The sequence below is a fragment of the Stenella coeruleoalba genome, assembly GCF_951394435.1.
Source record: "Stenella coeruleoalba genome assembly, chromosome: 2".
Classification (NCBI taxonomy): domain Eukaryota; kingdom Metazoa; phylum Chordata; class Mammalia; order Artiodactyla; family Delphinidae; genus Stenella; species Stenella coeruleoalba.
The window spans coordinates 172859989-172882882 of record NC_137147.1 but is presented as its reverse complement, the minus strand read 5'-3'; the positions used below and the strand labels follow the sequence as shown (position 1 = coordinate 172882882).

The 22894-nt window shown below is 44.5% G+C and overlaps 1 long non-coding RNA gene across 1 annotated transcript in view; it reads right to left on the bottom strand.

The window, feature by feature from the left end:
• Positions 1-966: 966 nt before the first annotated feature.
• Positions 967-22894, bottom strand: part of LOC307183136 — a 119014-nt gene continuing 97086 nt past the window's right edge. The window contains exons 2-4 of the long non-coding RNA XR_013827378.1: positions 12934-13128; positions 9846-9999; positions 967-2702 (exon numbers count right to left, since the gene is read on the bottom strand). This is a non-coding gene — a long non-coding RNA (uncharacterized lncRNA). The remainder of the gene's footprint in view (positions 2703-9845; positions 10000-12933; positions 13129-22894) is intronic.

Genomic DNA, 22894 nt, shown 5'->3' with positions numbered 1-22894 from the left:
TCTATTTTATCCAAGTCATCTTCTGTTTAGTCACTAGAAATTTGGTTTGCATAAATATTTATACACATAACGAACTTAAAAGTGCAACTTTAAACTCATCATTTTCGCACCAATACTAACTGGTACATTTTCTCAATCTCCATTAATATGACCTGAATGTAAAGAAACATCTTTGTACTTACTTTTGGTTGCCAAAATGTATTCATCCCTAATTTTTCAAAACATTTGCATGAGTTGGTTTATTACTATCCACATTAGAAAATAAAAAACAATACGTTGGACAATAAGTCTCTCGCCTACTAAAATGAAGTCAGGACAATGAAATACCTAAATGGAATTGAAAAATCTGGTTTTCTGTCAGTACTTTAAAGTGCATAGCCTTGAAAATGAGCCAAACTTTCCAAATGTCAGGCACCCGGCAAGTGGGCATTAAGCATCCTCTCTATACAGAACACAGCGTAGGAAGCCCATGAGGAAAATGTTAGAAGCGTGCATGGTTCCTCCCTCCCTAAGAAAAACATCTACTGGGAGATGTGAGACACATGTACCCTTGGAAATAATCATGTGGAATAGAGTTCCACTCAGTTAGCTTCAAGTGAATAATAGGCTCAAAAAGTGTAGAGAACTAACAATTTGCTGGCTGGGAAGCTTAGGAAAGATTTTGTTGAAGAGGTAGATTTAAGCCAATATTAAAGGGTAGATATGACTTTTTATAAAATATACGATCCGAGTATTCAAGATAATTCAAATAGGAAATAGTTCACACAAGTTTATCTTGACCATGTTATTGCACCCACCTTGAAGGTCAAATCAGATGAATCACCGTCATTCATCAAATTAACCACCATCAATCATCAATTCTTAGCAAGGAATTGGGAAGGCAGCCCTCTCTTCCCCTTTATCCATCGCTTTTCCCCTCTCTGCCCTCACTCCCTTTCCTATTCTTCTCTCTATCCCTCCCCCAATCCAGCAAATAAATGAGTCAACTGCAAAGTTGTTAAAAAAGAAATAACAGAAATATTCAAGGAAGCTGTCCTTACACACCCTGTTACACGTCTGGCATGGACACAGAGTCAGGGCTTCTGCACCTCATTCCGCAGTGGGATTTTTCACCCTGAATTTCACACGGCGACGGCAATTTGAGTTCTTCCAAGTTCACCATGGAGATAAGGACCTGAGGAAAGGGCCTTCCCTTCACTTGCTGACAAATGTTTTAAGAACTCCCTGCTTCCTGTAGGGGCCTGCCTTGGGCAGTCCATACCAGCCTCCCATGCCCCCAAAGCTGGCCCGACGTTGAAGCACGTAGATGTCACCTGTCAAACTTCCTGTGGCTCCCAGTCCAAGGGCCCGATTAAGAGAAAGCCTGGAGGGGCGTCAAGGGTGCTGGGGTGCCAGCAGGACACACGTATCCCTCAACCCTTTCAAAAATGTTGTCCTTTCCTTATCGCTGTCGTCCTGCACCCTGCTGTCCCAGGACGAATGCTCTTTAGTTAAACAGATTCGTTCTCAAGCCCATTGCAGCTGTGCTGCATCAGGTCTCAGGGCATTTCCGCCCCCAACTCAATCACATCACCTCACCAGCTGATACCCACTATTCGTGTGTTGTTAGAGCTTTCTAGGAGGGCACGTGGTCCCTTGTTGAAGGGAAGTTTTTAGTCCAGAAACTTCTGGGTGTTCTTTTATCCTGACTTTGCTTATGTATAATGCGTCTTCGGCTAAATGCTGAAAATGTTTTGTCCACAATCGCATCAGCTACTTGTAACAGTTCTCAAACCAGCAGTCTTTGGTTGTTTCAACACTGACACCACTTTGTTATTGATCCTGGCACAAGGGGTGACGGGGAACAGGGATGATATCAGATTGAGCGAGAAATGCTGGGATTATGCCCTGCCCATCCCCCCTTCTATGGTCAGATCCCCAAAGAAATGCTCTCACGTGGAATCTAGAGACTGGCGTGCTCCTTTTGCACCATCTGGGCTTGAAACGCCCACCCCGAGGCTGGGACACTCTGCTGATCTAGGCTTGGGCTTCAAGCAGGGCCTCTCCTTTCTCCTCCAAATCCCAACCTTGCCATCAGGAAGTGACTGACCACAGCTACAAGCGGCATTTCCAGACACCCAAGCCCACACTCAGGAAGCAAGAGCAAGTTGGATGTGCAAAGAGGGGTTGAGCCTGGTGACCTCGAGCAAAGAGAAGGTGGCAGAAGTGTCTATGCCCTTTTAAGCATGGTGACCTTGTCTACTCGTCAAGTAGCCAACCAGGGTCTTGGAATGTGACCAGTTAATTAGTGACTCCTGCAGATGGGAAGGGCAGGTAGGGACGGGAGAGGAGAAAGACTCAGAACTTTCCTCTCCTTCCTATGATTCGCAACTACCTACCTTACAATAGGTGGCATGATGTGTAATAGTTCCTCCCCAAGAAAACACAAGCTTCTTGAGAGCAGCAGGCAACAAATGTTCCCTGAATTTCTTTGAATCCGATCTCTGGGGGCACCAGCACAGGCCTGGCTATGAAAGTACACACTTACAAATCAGATTTCTTGAGCACCCCTTCTTCGTGGCCAGGTTTCCTGTGGTAATTCTACCAGGATGGTCTTGAGCTGAAGGAGACTTCCTAAACGCAAGTTGGTACCTGACAACTGTCTTCTCCAAGCCATAAACCACCTGGTGTGCAGGGGATCCGGCATGGGAATCTCCTGTTACCTTCAAGGAACAAATGCATACAAGAAAAATGTAATGGCCAACCATTTTAGATATTCTTGTGTTTAAAAACTACAACAATAAAACCATATGAAGACAAGGAAGCAACCATCGAGCTGCCCAAAATGATCACGAGCATAAATTTATTTAGCTGTTGTGGAGAGACGGCTCATTCGTGGGCAAAGAGCTGTGTGCTAGCCGTGACTCACCCACTAACTCGCTATTTGATCTCAGCAACTTGGTCCACTTAGGCCTCCATCTCTTCATCTGTCAATGAAGAGGTACAGAGTCTGAGGTCGCTTTCCACCTCATGAATTTACTAATTTTGGAAACATTCAACACTTAGCTAAAAGTGTGATAAAATCATTTACTTTGTGCATTTCAACATTTCAAAATGTAAACATCTCTTTCCGGTGAATAGTCCTGCCTACCAAGACCAAACAACCTCTTCCATCATTTTACTCATATAAAGACATTCAAAGTCTACACAGAACAGTTTTATATGAATAATTTCCATTTAGTTTCTTTTCTTTCTTTTCCTTTTTAGAAAGCAAATACTAACAGCCATAAAAGGAGACATCGACATCTTTTGTTTCCTTAAACATGTCATCCACAGCTATTTTATAGTTCTGTCTGATATTCTAATATCTGGAGTTCTTGGTGGTCTAAATTTGTTATTTGTTTGTGTGAAATCTCGTTCTTTTCTCTTACCTACATGGTTTTGGTGATCTTTGATTGTAAGCTGACAGTTGGTTGATATTCATCTGTTTAAAATCTGTGACCCAAGTTGAGGATGCTTCCTCCAGATATAATTTTTTTTTCACGTTTTCCAGAAACTTGGGACTGCTGCAAACCTGTAACCACTTTTTTTTTTTTTTGTGGTATGCGGGCCTCTCACTGTTGTGACCTCTCCCGTTGCGGAGCACAGGCTCCGGACGGACGCGCAGGCTCAGCGGCCATGGCTCTGCGGCATGTGGGATCTTCCCGGATCGGGGCACGAACCCGCGTCCCCTGCATCGGCAGGCGGACTCTCAACCACTGCGCCACCAGGGAAGCCCGCCCCTGCAACCACTTTTAACCCACATTTGGAACCTGCGGAGTCCTGGGCTCACTCCTCTCCCCGCCTCCTCCATCTCGCTGCTGACCTAACAGCTTAGTTTCTGGCTTGCAGAGCTGATGCTGTAATTTCATTTGCCTCCTTTGCAACTCTACCTTCTCAGAGGCATGAGATTTCATTGTTTTTGTTTTCTCCTTTGGAAAGTTCTCTATTTGCTGTGATGGAAGCAATATAGTAAAAATTGTGTTTTATGTAGAAAGGAAGGAAGGGAGGGAGGGAGGGAGGGTGAGAGGGAGGAAGGAAGGAAGGAAGGAAGGAAAGAAGAAATGAAAATACCTAGTGGTGGGAAACACTGATAATGTGATACTGACATCAATGCCAATAACAGCACTATGAGTCCGACTGTGACCTTAAGTCTCCCCCAAGCCACGTCGGCTGCTCATTGGAGAACAGAAGAAGCATCACCTGCTTCACGCAGAGATGGAAATTCACAGAAATTTACACATATGAACTTCTGCAGTTCTACTGTTGGTGAGGTTATTTAATATATTTAATCTACTATATTAATTTAACAGAAGTTGCATTTGACACATATGCTTGTGAACCATGTTATTAGAGAGCTTGGTTTGGGTAAGAGGTGGAAATGAACTTTCTAAGTGTTATACCAACAGAGAGTAAGTCATGTTTTCTCCTAAAGGACTGTACGTTAACAGGTTTCATCCACTACAAAAGTATTTGGCTTCTGTCTAAAATAGTTACCTGATTATTTTTAAACTATTTAGTCTGCCTCAAACACCCTCCAACCACATCTTCCAGTGGCAAGCAAGGTCCTTGTTGGGGGCGGGGGGTCACAACCTTTGCTTGGAGCTGTTCCCTTCTGTTGGAGCCATTGCCTTTGACATCCCTGACATAGCTCCATCATGGCTGCAGGGAGCAATCATGAAATGCCATCCAAAGAGACTTGGGGATGCGCAGAGTGACAGCAGGGGCAGCAAACGTTGTCACACAGGCCCGGAAAGGCAACACATCTGCAGAAGTGGAGGAATTTCAGCAACTCCTGGCTTTTTACTGGTGCGCCTGCCATGACTTAGAGGGACAGACGTTATTAGTAATTGTTCTCTCCGCGGCTCTGCTCCTTCAGGCCACAGTAATGGTGGAGAATGATTGAAATTTTACTTGTGCAGCAAACTGTGCGGAAGGCAAGTAGGTGGGAGAAACTGGCTGCACCCACAGTCTACGCAGTCCCGGCAGCATGGGACCACTTGGGGATGTGCAGTCAAAGAGGGCCGGGGACAGGGTGGGAGTTGGTCACCTCTGATGCAACGTCAGGACAAGTGATTAGAGAATAAGAAGAAAATTCGAGGTTTCGGTGAGGTGGGCCTTAGGAAATGGCTGGGAACCCTCCCCGATGAGACCCACAGGACAGTCACCCACGTGACCTGGATGCCTCTTGAGATCCCAATTCTAAGAAAACAAACGCAGAGCTCATTTTTTATAACGATGTAAAGCATAGTATATTGGGGACAGCGAGAGCTTTGGGCATTAAGAGAGGCCTGGGTTCAGATCTTCCCTCCCAGCTTTTACGAAGCCAAACAAGCGTCCCCAGCTCTGGGTCTCCGTTTCCTTTTCTGTAAAATGATGGTCCCAAGTCCTACCCTTCAGGCCTGACGGGCCCTGGGAGACAAGGCACGAGGCCATATTGCCATCAGGGGCACAGGACAGGAAAGACCTGGTGAGAATGGCAGATTAGCCTCAGAAGCTAGCCTTTTAGATGTGAGGAGTGAGCCCGGAGCCCGGTGGACACGGAGACCTTCCCCAAGGCCGGTGGCTCTGACATCCTCTCCCACCAACCACCACCACTCAGAGTGCCACCTGCCCTCATCCTGCGCAACCAAAGCCGCATCAGTTTCTTGGAAGGTAAGTCATGGGAACACGAGAGCAGAGAGGAAAGAGCACACGGCAGGCGTTATGTCATTTCTTTCCCCGAAATGACCAGGAGTCGAGGTTGACCTGAGCATCACACCCAGTGCACAGCCTGCTGCCTGACAGAGGGATTGCGCCAACCAGCACGGAGGCCTGCTGTTTTCTGTCAGGTCCAGGCCTTTTGAGGGTGAGGCTTTCTCCTGCCACATCTCATCTTGCTCTCTTGGGATCTAGTCCCTGCCCATTTGCTGGGAAACTCGCCCTGATGGGCATCAGAGATGCCACAGACCCACTGACCCACAGGCCTCCTGAACACCTGCCAGCCCTGCGGCCTTGATACTGCATCTGAGACCTGAGAGCCCAGTGTGGTCCCTCCACCAAGACAGGCCTCTGTCCGGGCTCTACCAGCCCAAGACAGTGGCCATTCAGCCAATGGACACTCAACCCAGCACAACCCTTCGCATGCCCCGGCAGAGTCCCCGAGCAGCAGCCCTGCCAGGCACCCTCCAGAGGCCGAGGGCCCCATACCCTGGGCTGGAAGCCCAGCCACTAGTTCCTTCCGGCCGCCTCCTTCTGAGGCTGGGCCGGTGGGGAGTGAGGCCTGCTTTCACAGGAATGCTTTGTCCCAAGAGCTCTTGCTACCATGGCAACTGGCCACTTTAGAGGTTTCACTTGACCTTCCCCCCTGCAGCCCCACCTCCAGACTGGGGGTCTCCCCTGGGGAGCCCGGCCTGATCACTCCCCTCAGATCCCAGCCACATCTCCTGCCCAGGTTCACAGTGTGCTCCCAGAGGAAGAATCAGAATCATGTTCTTCTCTGAACCTTTGTACCTGGCATAGCTCCTGAATGAAAATCTAAAATTCATTATACATCTATTATGTAGTTGACATTTTCAGCATTTTAAGCATTTCATTCTCACCATGATCGTTTAAGTATCATCCTTGTCATTTTACAAGGTGGGGAGACCCAGACCAATTCAGTAATTGGTGCTAGAGCTCTCCAGAACTCTGTGACATTCCAGAGTGGGATTTTCCATGGACGTCTATACTGACACATAGTGGGCCCTCCATAAATGGCTGAGAAATCAGTAAACACATGCAAAATGTCTCTAAACGTTAGTTACTCACCACTCCATTTCACTTCATATAAATTTTCCAAATTGTAGGGAAAAATGCAAAGAGAACGCAACTGCTCAGATGCGGTTACATGATGGCTCTTTAATAATGTCAAGTATAAGACGGTTTTTCTTAAGGCAACCGGATGAATAGCTCCCTCACTCACAGAGGAATGAAAAACGTAGGAACAATTGTCACTTGAAGCAGGAAAAAATTTCTCTACTATCAGTACTTGACCACTGAATTTGGCATCTCCATCTCAGGAGAGATTCACAGAAGAGAATAGAGAAACCAGCTGTCCTGGTGGATTAGTCAGCAAATCGGCCTGGTGTCCAAGGGGCTTAAGCATCTTTCCAGTAAGAAGCTGCCTTCGAGAGCTGTCTTTCTTCATCCATCGCTGGCACCTGAGAGCCAAGGTAGCAGGACTGGCACTTGGAGACAGTGGGTCTTCTTGAAAAAGTGGATTTTGGAGCTGAAGTTTCCAGCACAGACAATGTCCAGTCGCCATGATGCAGGCTGGTTCCAGGCGAAATTGAGATACAGCCCTTTGCATTTGCTTGAAAACGTCAGCCTCCTTTCCCTCGCAAGCCAGCTGCTGTCCCTCCTCTTCTCACCACCCCTTTCCCCATTCTTTCCTTGGATTGAATCCTTCCCCACACACAGTTGTTTTGTTTTAATTGAACTATAGTTGATTTACAGTGCTGTGTTAATTTCTGCTGCACAGCAAAGTGACTCAGTTATATATATATATATTCTGTTTCACATTCTTTTCCATTAGTTTATCACAGGAGATTGAATATAGTCCCCTGTGCTATACAGTAGGACCTTGTTGTCTATCCATTCTCTATATACTAGTTTCCATCTGCTCATCCCAAACTCCCAATCCATCCCTTCCCCACCTGCCTCCCCCTTGGCAACCACAAGTTTGTTCTCTATGTCCATGATTCTGTTCCTGTTTTGTAGATATGTTCATCTGTGTCGTATTTTAGATTCCACATATAAACCCACACGCGGTTTTTGCTGTTTACATCCTTACAGTGTATATAATTTGCACGGTATATGCCTTTTAAACACCCCCCTTCCAGGGCCCCTCTGGCCTTGTGCTCACTGTGCCGTCTTTCAGCATGGACCAGCCTTCTCTGTGACTGGGAATTCGTCCCATGAACACACCCACTGTGACTCTTCCAGCCGTTTTAGAGCTGGTGCCCTGTAATGCCAGCGGCTGCAGCTTTACACCCGCATCCCAGTACAGTACCCTGGTCACACTCAGGAAAAGCGAAACACAGGCTCTTTCTCTCTCTGGTGATCATTTCATTTTCAAGGCAATTGTTATGCATTTAGTCTTTACCAGAGCAGTACCTTCCAAGAATTCTCATGCTGAGTCGGTAATCAAATTTAGAAGGGATGACACAGAGACCCTCAGAGGCTTTTATCCTGAGCTGAGATCATAATTAAGCTCTGTTACCGAAGTGAATGGTTTGAGATGGATCTGGTAGCAACTGTGCTCCCATTTTGAAGTGAATTTACCTAGTGACGCATGGTTAGGTTTTGAAAGTAGAAAAGATAAGAGGTGTGTCTCCTGCCACAGGCAGGACCCCTGGGAAAGGCCCACGTTCCCTGCTGGTGTACGTGTGGGCTTCTGATACTAACGCTGCAGCAACACGTTGACTCTAATTGTGAAGAACCTTCCAGAAACATAAATTGGAGTGAGCTATGAAAAGTCTCCCTGTCCCCTGCACGTTTACAGGACAGCTAGGAGAAACCACGGCAAGTCCTTCTCTGTCCCCTGCCACGGGGCTCTGTGGCCACAAACGACCTTGACTGAGCAACAAGCCAGTGAAATAGAAGCACAGACCCAGAAGCTGGCAGTTGTAGGCTTAGCAATGATAACTCGCTTGTTCTACTGTCCTTGGTACGGCTTTGAATTTGTAACACCTTTATACTGGCAAGTCCCAGCTAGGATGCGTTTAATTATTTATAGCTGCTGCTCGATTCAATTCTTATAAGACTGGAACATATGTATAATTATTCTATAGTCAGTGGAGCGAGTGAGATAATATCAGGTTGAATACAATGTGAAAAGGCTTTATTACAGGACAGAGAGAAAGGCTTTCTCCGTATTTAAACAAAGTCCACTGCCTGCTCTCAATGCTCCTGTCGCCAGCACAGCTGTCGCCCAACATGAAACAGGACAAGCATCTCGAGGCACCGGTGGAACGAAGCAGAGACTCACAGCAAAGCAAGTGCAGAATTTCAACTACAGCCACACTGGCAGTACCCTCCTGGGTCACAGTTACTGCCTGAGATGATGAAGCTGACTCTTTCAGCCAAGTGGGCCTGCACATCCCAGCATGTAAACGATGGCTTCTTGCTTTGTGTTCATTTAGTAATGGGCGGTACAACTTCGCTGTTGGACTCTTTGGTACTGTTGTCAATGTTACTGAACACTTTTTTATTGGAGTAGAGTTAATTTACAATGTTGTGTTAGTTTCAAGTATATAGTAAAGTGATTCATTTATACATCCATCTCTATTGGGTTGGCCAAAAAGTTCGTTCGGATTTTTTCATACAATGTTTTATATATACTTTTTCAGATTCTTTTCCATTACGGGTTATTACAAGATAGTGCGTATAGTTCTCTGTGCTATAAAGTAGGGCGCTGTTGTTTATCTATTTTATATATAGTAGTGGGTATATGTCAATCCCAAACTCCTAATTTATCCCTCTCCACCCCTTTCCCCTTTGGTAACCATAAGTTTGTTTTCTGTCTGAGAGTCTATTTCTGTTTTGTAAATAAGTTCATTTGTATCATTTTTTAGATGCCACAAATAAGTGATATCATATGATATTTGTCTTTCTCTGTCTGACTTACTTCATTTAGTATGATAATCTCTAGGTCTATCCATGTTGCTGCAAATGGCATGATTTCATTCTTTTTTATGCGTTACTGAACACACTTGATGAAGCACTCCACATAAGCTACTATTTCTAAAAACAAATGTTTAAAAAGCGTGAACATCATTTGAAAAGGAAGGACAGTGACGACTTACACGTACAACCTCACTTGGTTCCCAGGAGTCAGGTAGGTCGGCACCAGATTTTAAATGTCATTTAGTTGCTATCATTTCATTGTGTTTGTTGACTGTTTACTTTCTTTTAATTACCACATTTACTGTCTCTTCAATCTGTGATTAAGCCCGAGACCTAGAAAAAAGGTAAACACGTTGTGAGTTGATTCTTTCATTTTTGTCCTTCAACAAATATTCACTGAGCATGTACTATGTGCAGGACACTCCGCCAGACACTGACGCTCCATCATGAGTCAGGACTGGTCCCGCCCTCAGAGGAGGGTAAGACACAGAACTAAGGACTCAAAGAAGTTGCTGTACATATTGTCATAAAAGCCCGTGGACAAGGTACCACAAGGGTCAAAAAGAGAAAGCAGTCAGCTCCGCCCAGAGTGTTCACGGGAGGGTAGTAATGGAGGTGACCCACTAGATGGGCCTGAAGTATGTGTAGGAGTTCTCCTGGCAGACTAGGTCAAGGTGAGTTAGGCCAGTGGAAGGAGACAAACGGGAACATGCACATTCTCAGGGACTGAAGGGTGTGACCCCTGAAGTGTCACGTGCGCACAGTGAGGTGGCAACGGGGAGGGAGGGGAGCCAGCCCTGCAGGGCGTTACATGCCGTGCCCAACGCTGGGGCCTGAATGTGAACCTTGGCTGGATTGTGAGCAAAGGACTAGAGCCTTCCCCCTGGCATCCTAAGAAGGAGGGGCTGGCAGTGGTGTGCAAGGTGCCCTGGAGTGGGCGAGACCAGGAGGCGGGACCAGTGAGAGACCATCGCGATGTCCTAAGTGGGCTTAACCCAGGGCCCAAAGAGAAGCGACGGCAAGAAGGCTTGGAACCAGGGGATTTGCTGTGCCTCAAATATGCCGAGAAAGATATAGCTCCCTTACTTTTTCTATGACTCATGAGTTACAACCTGGGTAGTAGGGAAAACAAACTTTCTAATTAAAATAGCACAGTCTCCTAGAGTTTAAATATTGTCTTTAAGTGATCAACTCAAGATTCAACTCCCTATCAGCGCTGGTTTAGATCACCTCTTTTGGATAACTCTATAACTTTGGGGAAATGTAGAGTCTGGGTGGATGAGGGAGACCTCCTCTTGGCTGAAGATAAAGGTCTACAGAGACACACGTTGGCTGCCCCTCACAGCCTCTGCACATCCAGGTCCCATCTGGCTTTTCAAGGCCTCCTGCCTCCGGCCTCCGGGTCCTGGCCAACTGCCTTTTTGCAGCAGAAGGAAAGATGTGCGGTCCTGATCCAGATGCAGGGAGGTGGGCTGAGAAAATGAAGAGATGTGAAAGTTCTCTTCTGGTCAGCTCTGCACTCTGGTTAGATGGGAAGCCAGATTATCCATTAGAAGGAGAAGAGGAAGAGTCACAGGCAAGGGCCAGGACTGAGTGGACCAGAGAACGTGGTCTCCCAGCCACGTGCATGAGAGCCCATGGGAGGCTCGTGGGCATGAATTAGCGTTAGATTGGTCAGCCCGGGTGTGTGTTTTTCTCCAGCCGCCCTTAGCCACGCAGTTCAGGTACAGAGTAGACGGACGGTGGATGTAACCAGTGTTTGGGTTTTGCAAGGTAAGTCTGATTCGAAGAGAAAAGGAGAGGGATGGTGATACAGGGAATGATTATAATGATGAAACTGGAATCTAAGCTGGGAACGGAGGGGAAGGAAGATGTGAAGGGGATGAGGGACAACGCAGGCAACAGAACAGGTGAACTGTGGGTCAAAGTATCACTGACGATGGGACGGTAAAGGTGGAGGTGAAAGGAGGCTGTGGCTGGAGACTGGATGCCTGAATGGGGGGTATTGTAGGGTGTGACTGCAGTTATTAACAAGGGAGAGCTGTGGTGTCTGGAGTGAGATCTTTGGAGAAGAGGTCAAGGAACTGAGAGACCAGAACACTGAAAGGATGGTGCTCGTGGATGTTCGAATACCAGGAAGAGGGTAACAGTCGTGGTGGAAAGTCGTGGTGGAAAGACCAGGGGCTGTTGATGACCGCTAAGTGTGGGCAGGGACAGGACCCTAACTCTGGGGGCTCTAGAGAAGAGGAAGGGAGAGTCGGAAGGGGCCATGTTAAGAGAACCACAGAGACCCCACTCCACCCGCGGACTCAGCGTCCGATGTGCAAGAGAAGAAAGAAGGCAGCGGGGAAATAGACCATCAGCATCTGAGCATCAGTACCAAGAAACTTGCTCTTTACCTGAGACATTTCTTCCCTCTTGGCAAACTGCCCTGTTGGCTATTTGTAAAGAGTTTTAAGAGTAATGCTTCTGAGGCTAAAAGACAAAGCGAGTTAGACGTGGGCTTTGTGAAGAAGGGCATTATCCCAGCTCCTAGCAAATCTGAGAGTCTGGGGCCACTGAGCCATGACTACTGTATTTGGCGGCAGAGGCACGCAAGCTAGAGCAGCCGGTCTGAGTTTTCCATTACCACTCAGTCGAGGCTTTGTCATCAGGAAATAGAATAGGCTGCTTGGCGAGCGCACTACTGTTCATATTATATGGGTGGGAAGCTGAAGCTCTTAATTAATCAGGGAATGGGTCATTGATCACTGTAAGTCCCTGGAAGCAGTCGTGATCACGTACGAGTCCATGAAATTGATAATTGTCTCTTTCCCTGAAAATGGTCATGATTGCTTATGAATCATTTTGTAATGAATGCTGAATCATTGTTCCCTCGCCTGGGAATGGTGATCAGTGGTTTTGTAGAGATCAGGATTTTCTCAATGTGGAAGCCTTCCAACAGTTTATATCAGCCTCTTTTGAAACAGAGATTTCCAGATTTACATATACCTGCAAGTATAAAGGAGCAATAGGGGAGAAAATTTAACCAAAAGAAAGCCAAACTTTTCAAGCAAAAGTGATTTGAATTCAACACCTAAGGAAACCCGGTGGCAAGGTTACTTTAAGGATAAGAATTCAGTTCATGATATTAAACCTTATTCTCAGCTCTTCCCCCCGCCTGCCCACCAGCACCATCTTTGTGGGAAGAAAGGAAAAGATGGAGAAGAAGGAAAGTCATTACAAGTATGAATACAGAATCACTGCCAACAGGATTTTTAAATTCACCTCCATTTCCTGGCTTTAATGGTCTCAAGTTAAGGATTAACTTTATCCAGGTTCTTCAAGTTATTGTTTTCCCCAACCTGCTTTCTTGGCTCTGTTGAGTCAAAGAAAGAATCAAAGGGGTTCTTTCAAGTCCCAGCGTCTGTGGTGTGTCTTCAGCAGAAAAGTTTCTCTCGTTCTGCCAGACCTGCTGTTACCCTGGTGTGAAGAGCATCCGTATAAATAAACATGAATTGAAGCTAGCCTGTAGCTGTGTTTTGCAAATGCAGACAATACATCCTGGCAATGTCACAGCGTAAACTGCAAAAATGAAAGGTCCGCCAGGAGCATCTTCCTGAAGAAGTGATGTAAATCGTCACTACTGGACATGGTAGTTAACGCACAGCGCCTTGATCAGCCACTGTACAAATATTTAGTTGGACAGATGCAGGAGGGGAATTGTTTATTCAGCAACTGCACTGGCTTGTTTGGTCAGGCAGCACTTGCCTTGGACTGTGCTCAGATCCCCCCACCCGGCTCATGGGAGCTCTGGCTCCCTGCACTTTCCCGGTGCCTGGGAGTCACCGCAGGTGCACTCAGCAAACCTGCCGCGGGCAGAAGGATCTGCAGAGTAGTACGGTCCAGTGATTGCCCACTTCATGTTACAATGACAGAAGATGGTCTGTCAGAGTCACCACACATATCTGTGAATAGCAACTAAAGCAATTCAAAGATGTGTTGTTATTAGGACGATTTGATTGAAATTGTGCAAAATGGAGCATCCTCATGACTAAGGATGTGTCTGCCTTCACATCCCCAGCCCCACGTCAGCGCCACCGGGATCAGAGAAGTGAGTTGAGACGGAGGCTGAATCTCCTGGTCTCCCCGTTCTGCAAACGCATAAGGATCCTTCATTCTTACAAATACTTACCCAGTTAAGACCTCATCATCTTTCTACACAGGGTTTGTTCTAGAATTTGTCTTCAAAAAGGAAACATTTGGGGGCTTCCTTGGTGGTGCAGTGGTTGGGAGTCCGCCTGCCGACGCGGGGGACACGGGTTCGTGCCCCGGTCCGGGAAGATCCCACATGCCGTGGAGCGGCTGGGCCTGTGAGCCATGGCCACTGGACCTGCGCGTCTGGAGCCTGTGCTCCGCGGCGGGAGAGGCCACGGCGGTGAGAGGACCTCGTACCGCAAAAAAAAAAAAAAAAAAAAAAGGAAACATTTGGTTTGGGGTTGCTTCTGCCTCTCTTCATTGGCTCTCCTTCCTCTTGCCACTCTCCCTTCAGCTCTCACAGCCCCCCTGACTGTCCCCCTACCAACCCACAGGGACCACCATGCGGGTCTGCCCCCACCTCCCTCCAGGACCCTTGCTGGCCCTTCGAAACCTACCGTTCCTCCGTCAAATTCTTCCAGTCTGAGTCTATAAGACTAATTTTGGAACAAATCCTGTGTAAGATTAAGGGATGATCATTTCTCACAGCATGACCCCTTTCATGTAACATATTTCCAGCCCAACGACTGGAAACTCAGAGTCCCACACACGTGTTGCTATCTCTCCTTCCGCTCCCAGGACAGATGAAGACTGTCCCATCGGTTAACAAAAGAGGACACTCCTGAGGGTCATCAGCTCTAAAGAAGAGTCTGAAGATGTGGGGCACGTGTGTCAGGTCATCTGCAAATGGTTTCCTGACCCGGACTAGACTGTGAGAGGGTAAAGAATCCATCAGACTTGTTACTCCAGTCCAGATGAAGGAAAGTTAATTCTAGAGGAGGCAGCCTCCACAGAACAGACTGTCATGTCTAACATGAGGATGGAGCTCCATGGGTTAGAAGTTCAGAACAACTTCAGAGAGATGACTTAAACACTCCACTTACACCAATGGACAGATCATCCAAAATGAAAATAAATAAGGAAACACAAGCTTTAAATGATACATTAAACAAGATGGACTCAATTAATATTTATAGGACATTCCATCCAAAAACAACAGAATACACTTTCTTCTCAAGTGCTCATGGAACATTCTCCAGGATAGATCATATCTTGGGTCACAAATCAAGCCTTGGTAAATTTAATAAAATTGAAATCATTTCAAGTATCTTTTCCAACCACAACGCTTTGAGACTAGATATCAATTACAGGAAAAAATCTGTAAAAAATACAGACACATGGAGGCTAAACAATACACTACTAAATAACCAAGAGATCACTGAAGAAATCAAAGAGGAAATAAAAAAATACCTAGAAACAAATGACAATGAAAACACTATGACCCAAAACCTATGGGATACAGCAAAAGCAGTTCTAAGAGGGAAGTTTATAGCAATATAATCCTACCTCAAGAAACAAGACACATCTCAAATAAACAATCTAACCTTATACCTCAAGCAATTAGAAAAAGAAGAACAAAAAATAAACAAAGTTAGCAGGAGGAAAGAAATCATAAAGATCAAATCAGAAATAAATGAAAAAGAAATGAAGGAAACAATAGCAAAGATCAAGAAAACTAAAAGCTGGTTCTTTGAGAAGATAAACAAAATTGATAAACCATTAGCCAGACACATCAAGAAAAAAAGGGAGAAGACTCAAATCAATAGAATTAGAAATGAAAAAGGAGAAGTAACAACTGACACTGCAGAAATACAAAGGATCATGAGACATTACTACAAGCAACTCCATGCCAATAAAATGGACAACCTGGAAGAAATGAACAAATTCTTAGAAAAGCACAACTTTCGGAGGCTGAACCAGGAAGAAATGGAAAATATAAACAGACCAATCACAAGCACTGAAATTGAGACTGTGATTAAAAATCTTCCAACAAACAAAAGTCCAGGACCAGCTGGCTTCACAGGTGAATTCTATCAAACATTTAGAGAAGGGCTAACACCTATCCTTCTCAAACTCTTCCAAAATATAGCAGAGGGAGGAACACTCCCAAACTCATTCTACGAGTCCACCATCACCCTGATACCAAAACCAGACAAAGACGTCACAAAGAAAGAAAACTACAGGCCAATATCACTGATGAACATGGATGCAAAAATACTCAACAAAATACTAGCAAACAGAATCCAACAGCACATTAAAAGGATCAGACACCATGATCAAGTGGGGTTTATCCCAGGAATACAAGGATTCTTCAATATATGCAAATCAATCAATGTGATACACCATATTAACAAATTGAAGGAGAAAAACAATATGATCATCTCACTAGATGCAGAAAAAGCTTTTGACAAAATTCAACACCCATTTATGATAAAAACCCTCCAGAAAATAGGCATAGAGGGAACTTATCTCAACATAATAAAGGCCATATATGACAAACCCACAACCAATATCGTTCTCAATGGTGAAAATCATTTCCTCTAAGATCAGGAACAAGACAAGGATGCCCACTCTCACCATTTTTATTCAACATAGTTTTGGAAGTTTTAGCCACAGCTATCAGAGAAGGAAAAGAAAGAAAAGGAATCCAAACTGGAAAAGAAAAAGTAAAGCTGTAACTGTTTGCAGATGACATGATACTATACATAGAGAATCCTAAAGATGCTACCAGAGAACTACTAGAGCTAATCAATGATTTTGGTAAAGTAGCAGGATACAAAATTAGTGCACAGAAATCCCTTACATTTCTACACACTAATGATGAAAATCTGAAAGAGAAATAAAGGAAACACTCCACCATTGCAACAAAAAGAATAAAATACCTAGGAATAAACCTACCTAAGGAAGTCTCCTTTTGTCTACCTAAGGAGACAAAAGACCTATATGCAGAAAACTATAAGACACTGATGAAAGAAAATTAAAGATGATACAAACAGATGGAGAGATATACCATGTTCTTGGATTGGAAGAATCAACATTGTGAAAATGATTATAGTAACTCAAAGCAATCTACAGATTCAATGCAATCCCTATCAAACTACCAATGGCATTTTTCACAGAACTAGAACAAAAAATTTCAGAATTTTTATAGAAACACAAAATACCCCGAATAGCCAAAGCAATCTTGAGAAAGAGAAACGGAGCTGGAGGAATCAGGCTCCCAGGCTTCAGACTATACTACAAAGCTACAGTAATCAAGACAGTATGGTACGGGCACAAAAACAGAAATATAGATAAATGGAACAGGATAGAAAGCCCAGAGATAAACCCACATACATATGGTCACCTTATATTGATACAGGAGGCAAGAATATACAATGGAGAAAAGACAGACTCTTCATTAAGTGATGCTGCAGAAACTGGACAGCTACATGTAAAAGAATGAAATTAGAACACTCCCTAACACCATACAAAAAATAAACTCAAAATGGATTAGAGACCTAAATGTAAGACTGAACAGTATAAAACTCTTAGAGGAAAACGTAGGCAGAACACTCTATGACATAAATCACAGCAAGATCCTTTTTGACCCACCTCCTAGAGAAATGGAAATAAAAACAAAAATAAACAAATGGGACCTAATGAAACTTAAAAGCTTTTGCACAGCAAAGGAAACCTTAAACAAGATGAAAAGACAACCCTCAGAATGGGAGAAAATATTTGCAAACGAAGCAACTGACAAAGGATTAATTTCCAAAATTCACAAGTAGTTCATGCAGCTCAATATTAAGAAAACAAACAACTCAATCCAAAAATGGGCAGAAGACCTAAATAGACATTTCTCCAAAGAAGATATACAGATTGCCAACAAACACATGAAAGGATGCTCAACATCACTAATCATTAGAGAAATGCAATTCGAAACTACAATGAGGTATCACCTCACACCAGTGTGGAGAAAAGGGAACACTCTTGCACTGCTGGTGGGAATGTAAATTGATACAGCCACTATGGAGAACAGTATGGAGGTTCCTTAAAAAACTAAAAATAGAACTACCATATGACCCAGCAATCCCACTACTGGGCATATACCCTGAGAAAACCATAATTCAAAAAGAGACATGTACCACAATGTTCGTTGCAGCTCTATTTACAATAACCAGGATATGGAAGCAACCTAAGTGTCCATCGACAGATGAATGGATAAAGAAGATGTGGCACATATATACAATGGAATATTACTCAGCCATAAAAAGAAACGAAATTGAGTTATTTTTAGTGAGGTGGATGGACCTAGAGTCTGTCATACAGAGTGAAGTAAGTCAGAAAAAGACAAACAAATACCGTATGCTAACACATATACATGGAATCTAAAAAAGAAAAAAAGGTCTGAAGAACCTAGGGGCAGGACAGGAATAAAGAAGCAGACATAGAGAATGGACTTGAGGACACGGGGAGGGGAAAGGGGAAGCTGGGACGAAGTGAGAGAGTGGCATGGACATATATACACTACCAAACGTAAAACAGATAGGTAGTGGGAAGCAGCCACATAGCACAGGGAGATCAGCTCGGTGCTCTGTGACCACCTAGAAGGGTGGGATAGGGAGGGTGGGAGGGAGATGCAAGAGGGAGGAGATATGGGGATATATGTATACATATAGCTGATTCACTTTGTTATAAACAGAAACTAACACACCATTGTAGAGCAATTATACTCCAATAAAGATGTTATAAAAAAAAAAAGGCTTGTGAGGGGAAGTTAATGAAAACCTGTTATGCAGAGCATAGTGGGGTAGGATTAAGGTGAATCTAGACGGAAGAAAGGGAGGTCGGAGGCCTGCAGAGCCCAGCTGGACATCAAGGTGAGACACCCAAGAAGTCGTTCCTGGGAGGATTTCCGGCACCAGAACAGGAGGCTGAGTTCAAAGCATGATATACAGAGAAAAACTGAGTGATCAACAGGAACTCAGATGCAGAGTCAAAATAGGGGATTATGAGGAGTCAGGAAATCTAAGAATAAAGAATAGAAAAGCATATTCAGGGAAATCACTGGCGGCCCAGTTGTTAGGACTCCGCACACACTTCCATTGTAGGGGGCACAGGTTCAATCCCTGGTCAGGGAAAATCCCGCAAGTCTCGCAGCCAAAAAACAGAAGAAAAGAAAAGTTTATTCAGGGTGACTATTTAATAATCATTCGTGTATTCAGCAGATGTGTATTAAATAACTATTACACATCAGAAGTTGTTTTAGGACTACATATCGTAATTAGAGTCCCTACTCTCATGAAACACACAGTCTGTTAAGGAAGATACGTAATTTAAAAAATCAATCATCATATAGGAGATGCACAGGACCCTCCATGGAAACACAAAGCAAGAGCACCTGACCCGCCACAGAGGAGGGGAGGAGACAGATCGGGTGGAGTGCGGTGAAGGTGTCCCTGAGGAAGTAGCATACACGCTCAGACATTTAATCAGTGGTTCTCAATACAATCAGACTCAACGCCCTCTTTGCTACAAATATTTTATAGCATTCTCCTATTATCCTGAAACAAAATTCGCAGTTAATATTACCTTCTTCTACACATAATTTAATCAATATAATTACTTAACTATAGTAAAGAGCAAGAGAAAAATCACATGTATTTCAGTATGCAAATGTATTGCTCATCTAATCAGGAAGTCTTAAAAACACCATGAAAGTGACAGCCTCAAATACAGACTGATGTCAGGGTTAGTAACCCAGACACTGTGAGGGCATTGCCACTCGTGAAGTGATTTTCATTCTTGATGAAGAACTTCCGATAAAGTTCAGAAAAAAAATAAAACTCTACCTTCCCTTGTTATACACAGTTCCTAGTTGTATTCCTGTAAAAATCAATATATATGATATGGTACAAAACAGACTTTTTTATTCATATATAAAGTGGAGGTTCATAAAAGAGAAGGGTTTTCCCCTACAAGGATATCAAGAGGGATGTTTGAAACTCATGCAAATATACCAAACTCTGTCACTCAGGACGGTCCCATGTGTTACACAATGTCTAGTCTCCCTGGGCCCTGCTCACCACATGTTAGTTGTGCCTCCCGATCACTGACAAGGAAACACATGCCCACACTTTTCCAAAATGCTTCCCACCGCAATTAAAATCGCTGATCTTAAACACAGTAATTCCAAACTGAGATTATAGAAACCTATGGAAGGTTTGTCCCAAGACAGACTTCACGGGCAGGCTGTTCTATCAACCCAAGCTCGTGGGTTGAGGTGGGCCTGAGCCCCTGCCCAATTCTGCACCTTCTGGGGGGGTGGGAGGGATGTGACCCCAGGCCCGACCAGAGGATCCCAGCGGCCACACTGCAGTGACCAGCCCTGGGTAGGGGGGTGATGGTCTGACCAAGGTACCTTAGCAGTCTCTCCTGGACGTATACTGGGGGACAGTGCTCTCTTTTCTCCAGGAATACAAGCTACAAGCAAACTGCAAAGCCTTCCCACACAGAAGAAAACATGCCTCTTAAGTCCATGGCGAATGTAACACCTTGAAAATGGGTTCCGGTTCACACGTGTTATCTTGACTGTTCAGTGGACACAAAAGGGGGAGAGGGGAGGTATGACCCTTCTTCCTCCTGATTCTCCTTTCCGGAGGCAGAACGCCACTGGTGGACGCTTCTCACCTCTTTCTGGGTCTTTGCTCACTTTGTTCCTGGGGAGAGTGATGCCATTCACCTAGGGTTGAAGTTGACATCAAATTCAATAGCTGGACATCATGGCTGGACATCATGGCTCTTCACGTTGGGGAGAAATACCTGGGCTCAGGGAGCAGAAATTCTCTGTGTTTAGTGCCAGAAATTGTACCGAGACCCACTTCACAGGTTCAGCTGTGGCCCCAAAGAAGACACATTGAAGTCCTAAGCCCAGGACCTCAGAATGTGCTCTTATTTGGAAATAGAGTCTTTGCAGGTATAATCGAGTTAAGATGAAGTCATTAGGGTGGGCTCTTAATCCAAGATGACTAGTGTTCTTATAAGTGGGACATTTGGACAAACACACAGACGAACAGGGAGAAGGTCATGTGACAACAGAGGTCAAGGTGGGAGCGACACAGATGCAAGCCAGAGATTGGCAGGCACCCCCAGAAGCTGCAAGAGACAGGAAGGATGCTCCAGGTTCAGAGGGAGCATGGCCCTGCCAACACCTGATCTCAGACATCAAGCCTCGAAAACTGGGAGACAATAAACTTCTGTTGTTTTAAGCCATCCAGTTTGTGGCACTCTGTTAGGCGGTCCCAGCAAATTAACGCACCCTCCCTGGGGGAGGCGGGCCCCAACCAGGCTACACGGGCAGGTGGGAGCCTGCCTCGGGTTTAGCCCTAGAGCCCACTTAGCTGCCAGATTCTCCAACATTCTCCAACTTGGCTCTTTTTAACTTAGTGTTTTGGCCTCCACCTGTCCCTCCTAGTTTAGAATTTCAAGTTCTTTAGATCCCCAGCAGGACAGGCGGTGACATTTGTGGGGAAGCCTTCAGAAACATCCATGTTTCATGGATAAATAAGGTATCTCTGATTTCCACACTGTGCAAAATCTCTTTGGGGACAAAAGTGATCTTTTCAAGAGCACATTTCTTGTCATCATAGAACTTCCTTCAGTATGACATACATTTTTCCAACCACACTGGTAAATTAAGAGTTGTTGAAAGAAATAAATGTATTGAAATCAAGCAGCTGTTGAAATAAAGAATGCTGAGCACAACTGCCATACTATGGTTTATAACCTAACTTTTAGGCTGAACATATTATTATAAATAATGCTCCCCAACCCGGTTGCAGGAGCTGGGGGCCCTCTGCATTGAGCACTCTGCTCTCTCCTCCTTTCCTTGAATATCCTTACTCATCCCTCAGATACCAGCCTAACTGCTGTCTCCTCAAGGAAGCCTTCCTGGACCTCCCTGACAGGTGGCATCCCCCAAGCATAGCTCCAGGGACCTGTCCTGAACAGCACCCGTCCATAAGCATGGGGACCCTGTGCCTTATATGCTCCGTATGTGCCCCAAAATTCTTTTCAAGTGTCACACATAGTAGCTCAATACACATTTCATGAATGAATGAATGAATGAATGAACCTTATACTGTGGTTGAAAGTGGCCAGGGACATCATCCCTCCCACGACCTCCTAATTCACCTCTGCTGCTCCCACTGGGCTCAGAAACCTTCCAAAAGTCCTTGGAGACACAGCAAGTGTCCTTCTATTGCAGCAGAGGCTCAAGCATCACCTCACTTTCATAGTTCAAAATAGAATTCAAAATCCTATTAGTTGTACCAGTAAGCTAACTTCATTTCTGATCTACTTTCCATGGTTCTAATATTAAATAATGGTTTTAGTGCCATTTTTCTTTCAATTTGGATTTAAAAATACAAATTTAGTATTTTCCTCAATAATACTGAAAAATTAAAACCCACTTCTTGTACACGCAGAGAGTGATGAAAAAATAAAGCTGGGAGTAATTTGGAAAACAGCAAAAAAAAAATACTATTAGTCGCAACCTTGAAAGTGTTATGATATCATATGCAGAATCTAAAAAAAATGATACAAGTGAACTTATTTACAAAATAGAAACAGACTGACAGACTTAGAGAATGAATTTATGCTTACCAGAGAGGAAGGCGGGGGAGGGATAGACTGGGAGTTTGGGATTGACATGTACACACTGCTGTATTTAAAATAAAATGCCTTTCCATGAAAAAAAATAATAAAGTAGGTGATCAAGGAAAAAAGGTAATATGATGACAAATATTTAGAAGGCAATATACACATACACATGGGGCTGTATCCATGCTTACCTGTGGCCACACTGTCATCAACGCATCCTAGCCCAACATTCAATAACAATTTTCCTGAATCAAAATTAGTTGCATATTGGTAAATCTTTTACAAGAGAGTTCCCCAGAGGCTTCTCTTTTCCCCCCGCTTGTACTGTGACATTATTGAATTTCAAATCTTCTGAGCATGGTCTAGCTTGTAGCAGGCAGCAGCCGTCTGTTCTGGTCCAATTTGTCTTCTTCACAGCAAGAGGGAGACGAAATTCCAGTTGAGGACTACTATGAACTTTTGGCCTTCTTTTATTTACTATTTTCTTAACGTGGGCATCTTCAACTTG